Below are 10894 nucleotides of genomic sequence, written 5' to 3'. Positions count from 1 at the left end.
CTAGATAAACAAGGACACACATGATCTGTAGCTCCACTATCAAGAATCCATGGATGGATGTTACCTGAGTCCTTGTGCATATCTGTTTCATTAGTGGACATGATGCTAAGTTGATTCACTTTGCTTTTAGAGGATCCAACCAGACCTGCATTATTGAATAAGGCTGCTAGTTCTGCATATTGAGCTGGACTAAAATTCAATGCTGGTTTGCCATGGTTTTCAGTACGCAGAGGGTCATTTTCGATGCTTGCATCGATCATGTTTGTGTTGACAATGTGTTGACAGCATTATTAACCTTTTGTTTGCCAAAATTAGGTGGGAATCCATGCTTGTAATAACAAACATCAGCTGTGTGTCTTTCTTTTCCACAATATGTGCAAACCTTTTGGTTATTATTCCTGTTAGGATTATAACCTCTGCCCATTCCTCTACCTTTGAATTTTCCAGTTACATTTCCTCTGCCTAAAACTCCTTTCCATTGTGCATTTTCAGTTGAACCAACTCCATTCATGTTGGAGTTAAACAAAACTTTAATATTGGCACTAGTTAATTGCCTTTCTTGCTGTTGCAATAATGAGAATGCCTTGTTGATATTAGGCAGAGGTTCTAGCAACAGAATTTGTGATCTAGTTGTGCTAAATTCATCATTCAACCCCTTTAAAAAACAAATCACATATTCAGATTCTCTTTATTCTTTAATGATTTTTACCATTCAACACAAGTACATGAAGGTATAGATCTCAATGCTTCCAAATCTTCCCAAACAGTTTTCAAATCAGTGAAGTAGTTTGAGATATCTCTATCACCTTGCTTAATGGAATGTAGCTCCTGCAGTAAATCTGACATGCGAAAATGGTCCCCTTTTGAGAATCGATCTTTCAAGTCATCCCATAGCTCATGAGCATCCTCAATGTAAACTGTGCTTTGAGCAATTTGCAAAGTTAGACATCTTGTAATCCATGAAATGACCATGGTATTACATCTTTCCCAATCATCAAACATTAAGTCATCAACATCAGGCATGGTTATAGTACCATCAACAAACTTGAATTTGTTCTTGGATAGAAGAGCACGTTTCATGGCTCTACTCCAAGAATTATAATTTGTTCCATCAAGCTGCATTGAAACAAGAGTTGCTCCTAGATTCTCTCCAGGATGTAGATAGAAAGGATTTCGTGGATTTTGAGCTTCATTGCTGTTGTTATTGAATTGCGAATCTGATTGGTAATTCGCCATTGATGAACCTTAAGAAGAAGAAGAAGAATGCAGGAAGAAGACGAGAAGGAAGGAAAGAAGAGAAAGATACGCACAACGGTATTCAGAGCATTTTTGCTCTGATACCATAATGAACTTTTAATTGATTCATTTGATTCAGCAAAAGCTGATGATTACACACTACCAATGTGGTATTTAACAAAGCTAAAAAAGGAAAGAGCCAAAAAACAGAAAAAGCCTACAAATAAGGAAATGTTGTTACAAAAAGAATGAGTAGGAAAGAGAACTTTAGGCAATAATTCTAACAGGATAGTCACAGTAAAAGCTTGTGCAAATGTGAGGGTAGCCATTTCTACAATTTGGCCAAGAACCACATGGCTCTAGCAGGATACTTTTACCGTGCTATTTCCTCAATTTCAATTTCTGGAATTAATCTCATCGAACTTGTAACTCAATATTGTCGAAGTTTACATTAGTATTTTATTCTTTTTTGCAGCTGACATGTTTCAAAGTAAAAGTGGTACAGAAAGTAGTGAGGAGAGGGAAAATAGGACAACATAGAGTTTCATTTGACTGCATATATAGATTGAAAATTTTGAATCAGAAAGTTGGTCTGATTTTTGAATCAAAAAGTGTTGTTAGTTATGGTTGGATCTCTATCATTATCCACTTAAAGCAACAAAATGCATCTTAGGACGCCAAATTGGCATTTTGAAGATTGATTCATAATTTAATTGGCCTGTTTCATTTCAACACAAGTCTTCCAAGTATGGATAGGAATTTTCAGTTGTATCTACACTCTTTTGGCTGAACCCTTTTTATTTTTTAGTTAATATGAATGGAATAAGAACTAAAATTTTGTTCGCAATGATATTATAAAATTACAAAGAAATTACGTTGTTTTCTGAAGATTAGTATCCTCCTGTAAAATTTTGATTAGAATTGAATATTTGTATCCTTTTGATATTGTCAAAAGGGGGAGAAAAGTTGCTTCTTGGTGCTAGGCTCTCAAGCCATCTTAATTGTCATATCATATCTATGAGACATATCATCTAGTTAATTGTATGTTCATGCATCTATCATACATGTTATATGTGCATATTAGGCATAATATAATTGCTAGAACATGTATATAAGTTGTACATAAAATATGAGAAGTTTACCTTTTGATCATCTGCTTTTCTGTTAAATCAGTGTTTTCTATTACAACTGTTTTCTGTCTCATTCTATTGCATGGTTAATCGATTAACGGGTAGACTTAATCAATTAACATGTTTGTTATTTGTTATAACTGATTTATGTTTTAATCGTTTAACTGTTTACAACGAATCCAATTGCCAAAACTACTTGCTATAAATAAGAGGCAACTTTAAGAAAACCACAACATTGCGTTCTATTGTATAGGGCTGATTTTAGAGAGAATTTTTCATTCTGTTTTACTGTTTTGCAAGAGAATTGCATGTGTGAGAAGAGAGTTGTTATGCTGAATTGATTTTTCATTTTTGCATACTATTTTACATATTCATATACTCATCCTTATCTTGCTCACATGTTCATGCATTATATAGATTGATAAAGATATTATATGATTTCTGTTTTTGATTAACTCATATGATTCTTGATGGCTTGAGTGATTAGTGAGTAGGTTAGGCTTTAGATCTTTTCTTGTAATATTTCAAGCATTATTGTGCTTAGTATACCTTACTGTTTTAATCTGTTTTTGTGTATTTCTGGATTAATCTCTTAGTGTCGTATCACCACAGAGATTGAGATTCTTCACCAAAGCTAAGAGGTCTTGATTTGAGGACAAGAATCTTGGCTAGGGCTATTTCGTGATAAAGGTTTTCTCAGGCGAAGGGTAGAGTCAAACCAAGGATTTAGGGGTCCTAGATTTCAAGAAAGAGCATCCTATGTGCTTGTAATTGAATTGGTGTGTAGTCATACTTTTACTCAATATTGTGAAGAAGAAAATCTCCCTATATCAGAAGGAGAGGTCTGAATGTAGTTTGTAGTGGACCGTAAATGAACCAGGATAAAAATCCACTTGTGCACTCTTTTTCTCTCTGAATCTTCTTTTTATTTCTTGTTGTTCTAAATTGAATCTATAGCTGATATTTTGGATATTCGTTTACTTCCATATGCTTATTATTTGTGCTTAAAAATATCTGCTTTATCTCTGTTCAATTTATTTTAAATAACTGTGCAATCTGCCTCTCTGATCATTCTGTTTTGTGCATGAGTTAATCGATTAAGACTAGGTGTTAATCGATTAACTGAGGTGTTTCCAGAAATAAGGTTTTGGTGCAATAAGCGGAGATTGATAACCGCTACACCTATTCAACTCGCCCCTACTAGGTGTTCCCAGACCACTGATATCTAACAAAATGATATGGAGATTTAGTATCAAATATCTTTTGTGATTTAAAAATATTATTTTCACCTATCATTAAGTAATACAATAATATTAAGATGATTTAGAATCAATTAAAAATATTATCTAAGAAAAAAAAGATTTCTAATTTTATGTTTTGTAGAACCAAATATTTATTTTTACTCACTTGGGGTATTACAACAATTTTGGGCTTTAGAAAAACTATTAATCACTCGGGGTATTAACACTCAATTTGGATTTTTAACTTTCAAATAATTTTAAATTTGAATTTTTTGTATCAAATGTCATAATCATGAAAACCCTGATCTTTTGGATATGAATTAAATGAAAATATGATTTTTTCTTTAATTTCTTCCAAACCATAATGAGGATTATCAGATTTTGAATTTCTATTAATAAAAACAAATGAGATTCCACATTTATTCTCTCAAAGAAATTAAATGAAAAGATTTGTATATATTAATATACTTAGGATATAAATAGTAGCATATGCCAAAGAGTAAGGGGTTTCTAAAAAAATCATCTTACAAATAAGAAAAAGAATTTCTACACAAAAGAATCACAAAAAACAACCATCATTCTATCAAAAAACACAACAATAAGAAAGGAGAGAATTGGTTAGGGAGTGATCCACTACGTGCAACGCTACTGGCCACTATGTGCAACCTTCCCCATAAAGTATTTCAGACGTCCAATCCTAGACTAATCCTCATCCTGCTTTGACCATAGGCTTGACCAATAAGGGGGTGAAAACACTTCTCGTTTCAATGAAAACAGTTACACTAGATTACTACCCCATTTAAGGCACACAATCCTATGCATGCGAGTGCACATTGAAACCTGTGCATCATTCCATCCAACCAGAGACCGCCACATGACCACCTCCTTGCTGCACCAACATCCAGCCAACGTGCACGTGACACATCAACAAGCTTACATGGTCTCACCAGCACATGATCATTGCTCTCGTAGGTTTGTGTTTTTTTCCTTTTTTTGCATTATGTGTCTACCTTTATATTATAGTAGTAAGTAAAAATGTGTTTTTTTAATATCTAACAAAGACTAATCCAAAAATAAAAACATATTTTTTTGAATAAATATCAATAACTAAAAGTCAACAAAAATAAAAATAAAGTAACAACTTTTTTTTTCTTAAAACACTTTATTTTTTATTTTTTTTCTAATTTCATAATCACATTACTAAAAAACGTAATAGCAAAAATTATTTTCAATAAAGTTGAACATATTTTATATAAATAAAACATGACAATAAATACTTTTCAAAATATAAAATAATTTTGAGAATTAATCAAAGATGGAGAGAAGGTCGCCCCGAAGGCCTCTTTCTTCACAAATCATATTCGAAAGGCCGCCCGACGTCGCTTCGTTTCAATCGATTAAATCTCAAAATTGATTAAATTCTATTTTCTTAATTAAATAAATGACAAAAATTAACCAAATAAAAACTTTTTTTTCAAGTAAATTAACATGCAAAATAAAAAAATTTGACTAAAAAATATATTTTCCTTAATTAAAATACATTCAACAAACAAACCGTTTTCTACTTAAAGAACTATGTAAGCATTGATTCCCTTAATAGGGAGACGTAGGATCAAGGTCAATCTTGTCAGGTACAATAATAAAAATAAATAATTTTTTTCTTCATAATAATTAATTAATTAATCATAAAATTTAATAATAATAATAATAATAATAATAATAATAATAATATTAAAGTCATATATTTTAGTGAAGGATACCGCCTAAGGCGAGCGGGTAAGGTGTTAATATCTTCCCTACCTTGTAACCAACTCCCAAACCTAGATATCAAAAATCCAAAAACCCAAGGTAATTGGACTTAAAATATTTTTCTACAGTTTTAACTATAAAATGTAGTGGCGACTCTAAATAAAGTCGTGCAGGCAAAACTGGGGACGCGACAACTGGCGACTCTGCTGGGAACTTTTTTGAGTGAGTCCGATCCATAATTAATAAAATGTGTAACTGTTTATTTGCCATTATTATTATTTATTTGGCTGATTAGTTAATTTCTAATAATATTGCATGCTTCGTTAGTAGTTGTAGGTATAAATATGAATTACATGCTTAATTATTAATTGTATAAATATGAATTACATCCTTAATTTTAATTGTATGTATAAATATGAAAATTGAATGCTTAATTATTAATTATATGTTATAAATATGAAAATTGTATGATTAATTACTAATTGGATGTAAAAATATGAGAATTGCATGCTTAATTATTAATTATATGTTATAAATATGAAAATTGCATGTTTAATTAGTAATTGTATGAATTACATACTTAATTATTAGTTGTATGCGTAGGTATATATTATATGCTTAATTATTAATTGTATGAATTGCATGCTTAATTAGTAATTATATGTTGCGTATATGAATTATATGTGCATGTATGTATTGTTTTTGTTATTATGTGATATATAATGTACACATTTTAGGCACACATATATGCCATACAGCCGGGTACTAGTGATACCTTTTTGGATAGAAGGGACACTAGCCTCACTGGTCGCGGTCTTTGCCGCTTCTAAGTATTGGTGATGTGGACTGCTCATATTGTTACCTCTTATTATGATTTAGCCGCTCGAGCTGGTCTCTTGTTTCTAACATCATAATATTTGGGTTTCTCTATTCGAGAGAGATGCAATATGAGAATCTGTATAGAGAGTCTAGAACTTGCCAAGGGAGTCCATTGTATATTAGAACCTTGTCCTAGGACGTTATACTTGTTATGAATTTTGTGATGTGTGTAATGTTTCATTGTAACACATTGTTTGGACTTTTGTCATGTAAAATAAAAATCATATAAAATATCGCACCATTGAGGGGAATTCCTATTCCCCTAACAAGGAGATTATCATAAAAATAAATATGGCAATTTATTTTGGCTCTAAGCTAACCTCAACAATAAAAATAAGAGAAAAAAGAATTCATTCAAAAAAAAAACATGCATTTATTCATTCATCATAAATACATACATTAAAAAAAATATCATTTCATCCATGCATACATTAACTCAAAAAAAACTATCATTCAAAATTATTTATTCATGCATATATTATTCATACATTCTTTTAATTTTCTATCCATATATGTATTTTAAAAAATTAAAAAATATATCATTCATACATTATCTTATTTATTCACATATTCATCCATTCACTAATGCATCAATTTGTTTTTCCATACATTCATTCATGTAAAATAATACATATAACTCAAACATTTATTCCTTCATTGATTCATTCCATTACTCATTCAAAATGAAAAAGAAAAATACATTATTTAAACACTCATTGACTTATGACTTCATATATTCATTAAAAAGAGTACATTACTCACAGATTCATTCACTCATGCAATCAAAAAGAAAATTCATTCATTCATTCAATCATACATTTAAAAATAAAAAAAATCGATTGACTTATTCTTTCGTTCATCACAATAAAAAAAATATATCTTCATTAAGTGACTTATGCATTTATTCATTCATTCAATTATCCATGCTTACATTATTCATACACTCTTCTAATGATTCATTCATTAATTCATGCATGCATGCATTTTAGAAAAATAATAAATAAATAAATTATACATTCATTCATTTAAAAATAATAAAAATACAATAATCATACATTCATCTACATTTTATTCAACCATTCTAAAAAATTCATTCATGTATTCAGAAATAAAAGTAATCATTCATTGACTTAGAGATTCATTCATGCATAAAAAATTAGTAAGCATTCATTCACTCATGCATACATGCAATTTTAAAAAATAAACACATTATTCACACATACACTCACTTATGCATACATTCATCAAAAAATAAAAATAAATCTTTCAAAATATTCTAATTCACGCATTACCATATCATACATTCTAATTTCATTGCATTCATTGTCGCAAACCTTCTCATCTCATCATTAGAAGAAAAAATATATTTCATACATCTTCACATAGTCTTCATGCATTCAAAGTCATATACATCATAAGTTGCATTTTCTAAGAGTCTCATGCACTAAAAAAAAGAAAATTACAGGCATTTCATAGTTGCATCCCATGTGTTTTCATTCTCACATCATTCATGCATCCCAAATAAATCAAATGCATCCTCATATGCATTTTAGCGTACTTGTATTTCATGCATCATTTCGAGTTATAAGTTGCATCTCAATTCATGTAACATGATAAAACAAAATTAAAGTTTCACTTCATGCATATCATCCATCAATAAGAAATCATTTTTCTGCATACATTTCATGATCTTATTGCTAAGGGCACTCATAAATTGAAGATGAATTTTAAGAACAATATGGTTAGACTCGACTTAAAGCAATTAATATCGAAACTGAAGACATTCAAGAAGATAAAGAACTCCTAGTTTATGGTTGAGTCCATACTTGACAATGCATTGTCTTCAACCTCAGCTAAATTGGAGACCAAATTTAAAATAATTATCCTCACATGAGGACCCCAACCAAGGTTAAATCACTCATTCACTCAGGTTTCATCAACAAAGATTTACTTTCGAATGCATATATTTTTAACAAGTATATACTAATACATTGATCATGCAAATTTCACCATCTCATACCTCACCCTACCAATCATATTTACTCAAAAAAGAAAATAAAACAAAATAAACACAACTAAAATTAAATGAGATATTTGATTAAAAAATGATTTAAAAGTAAAATGGAGGATGATGCAAATGTCAGAACCCAAAAATGATGTACATCTTCAATTTTTTTTTTCTAATTACACAAGGCATTTTTTGTAATTCCTAAACACTATGGAGATATCCTTAGTCACTCCATTTGAGCCTAGACATCATGGAAGGAGATAATCTTTTAATAATCCTCAATATATCAATAACCGAGGGAGGGTAGTCTTTCAATGGTTTTCCTTGACATTCAATTATTAAAAGAAAAAAATATTCTTCCACACCAATCATGTGACCAAAGGATAAGAGAATACAAATAATGTTCCTTGCTTAAAGTAAAAAAAGAAAAAAGAAAAAAGTCCACTGAGAATCCTCAATTAATATCTCAGGCAAAAGTTAGGGCAAACTAAAGTGCAAAATGAATAATCACAAAAGGAACCATTCATGAACAAAATTATCACCTTAATCTTAGGTAATCCTTATCAAAACCTATAAAATTATCTTAATATTTGAATGTCATGCTAGAAAACTATTGAAAATAGGATAAAGAAGAAAGGTGAAAGGTGGGTATGAGAAACACATGTTTTGAGCCTTATATCCATTTCTTGAAAACCCTTAGCCAGACCACGGTACAAGGTAAAAAAGACCTTGTCGAAGACTTAGTTGCCTAAGATGCACATCATGAAGAAAAAATGCTGAGTCTACTAAACTCATAAAATTTTGATAAAAATATCTCATTTTTAATGCATAAGTTAAAATTTATTTTCTCATTATTATCATAACTTCGCCATCACTCACAAGCCAAAGACAAATTCAATTCTATCATAACCACCACCACATCTATGTTAGCCAAACTTAAATTGAATTATATCATCACCATCACCATCATATCTTACCAAGCCAAACCCAAATTAAATTTTATCATCACTACCACATCACCACTCATAGCCCAAGCACTTACCAAAATTTGCATGATCATTGTTTTAGAAAAAGTTATGCAGAGCAATAAAGGCAAAGGAAAATTGGAAGTCTCTCAAAGTGGGGCAGGTTTTAAGATAATTCATGGTCTAAAGCCTTACAATCCAAGTTCACCAAATTAACTGGAATAGAAGAATGGCTCGAATTATCTCAAATTGGGCAATGGAAAGTCACAAGAAGTCCAAACTCGAGCAGTTTTTGGGAATGATCTCGTTTTGTTGTGAAAATTTATAAAAAAACATAAAACTGAGGCAGTTGGGAAGTGACTTTTTATGACTGAATAAGTTGACTCAATCACAATAGCCAAAATCCCTCAAATAAAAAGGAGAAGGATCTTATGTTACTGTCTTCAAGGACAACTTCAACAATGACTCATACATATCTTCTACTTCCTATCAATTCAAGTCGCCACATTAGGGGTGTTCACAAAAACAACAAAAATAAAAATAAATAAAAAGAGTGCTAGGTTGAAAACCCACGTATGCAACCTAGGAAAAAGAGAGAGGTTCTAAGTTGAAAACCTACAAAAGGAGGCTTAGGGTCATAATAATAAGAGAGAATTCCCGATAGATGCCTACATAAGGTATTATGGGTAAAAGTTAGGGAAAATTAAATGAACACCCTCAAAGCGAAGGCTTAATACTACTCATCATCAATCACCCAAACTGGAGCAAATTTATGAGCAATACCACCTGAATGAAGACATGAGTTCAAAATAAGGATACTAGGGCAATGTTATTGTCACAAGAAACCAACACTCTGGAATTCCTCAGCTAGTCTACGTTGGGGCAATATGATTGGGTTTAGTCATTGTTCTCAATATTATACTGGAGTAATTTTATGGATCACCTTAAAAGAAGTGTCTTCAAGTAATCTAGGGCAGATTTTGATGGGTAAAAATTTATGGTGCCACTCAATAGAAAACAACAAGTGTCGCTTCAGTCGAGTGTACAAAAGTTAATGAGTTTCATCCAACAAATATAAAAATAAACCATGAGTGATACCTTAGAACATTAGTGCATAGGTCTTAACCTTCTTTACATTATATTCAAACAAAACATATAGTATTCATATCATACATGACATACATATATTACAACATATCTATATCTAGCAATGCATAATCACATTCATACGTTAATCATTATAGCGCAAACAAATAAACAAAGCATTGCTTAAACATACATTGCACATGCATCTTCACATTATTCTTCAAATAAACATAAACAAACGAATAAACATTATGTTGCATATAACAAAAAATTCAAACATGCATTTTCATAGTATTATTCCAATAAACACAAACAAATAAATCAACATTTCGTTGCATATAATGAAGCATTCAAACATGCATCCCTACATTATTCTTCTAATAATCACAAGCTAACAAACAAAACATTACATAATCAAGTATTAAAAAATGCATCCCCATATTATTCTTCCATTAAGAACAAACAAACAAATAAAACATTGCATAATCATTCATTGCATATAACCAAGCATTCAAACATGCATCTCTACATTATAAGCACAAGCTAATAGAAAAAACATTGCATAGCTGATGAACAATATATTACACACTATTCATAACC

Source organism: Lupinus angustifolius, chromosome LG01 (assembly GCF_001865875.1).
Source record: "Lupinus angustifolius cultivar Tanjil chromosome LG01, LupAngTanjil_v1.0, whole genome shotgun sequence".
Classification (NCBI taxonomy): Eukaryota; Viridiplantae; Streptophyta; class Magnoliopsida; order Fabales; family Fabaceae; genus Lupinus; species Lupinus angustifolius.
This window is presented reverse-complemented; position numbering follows the sequence as displayed.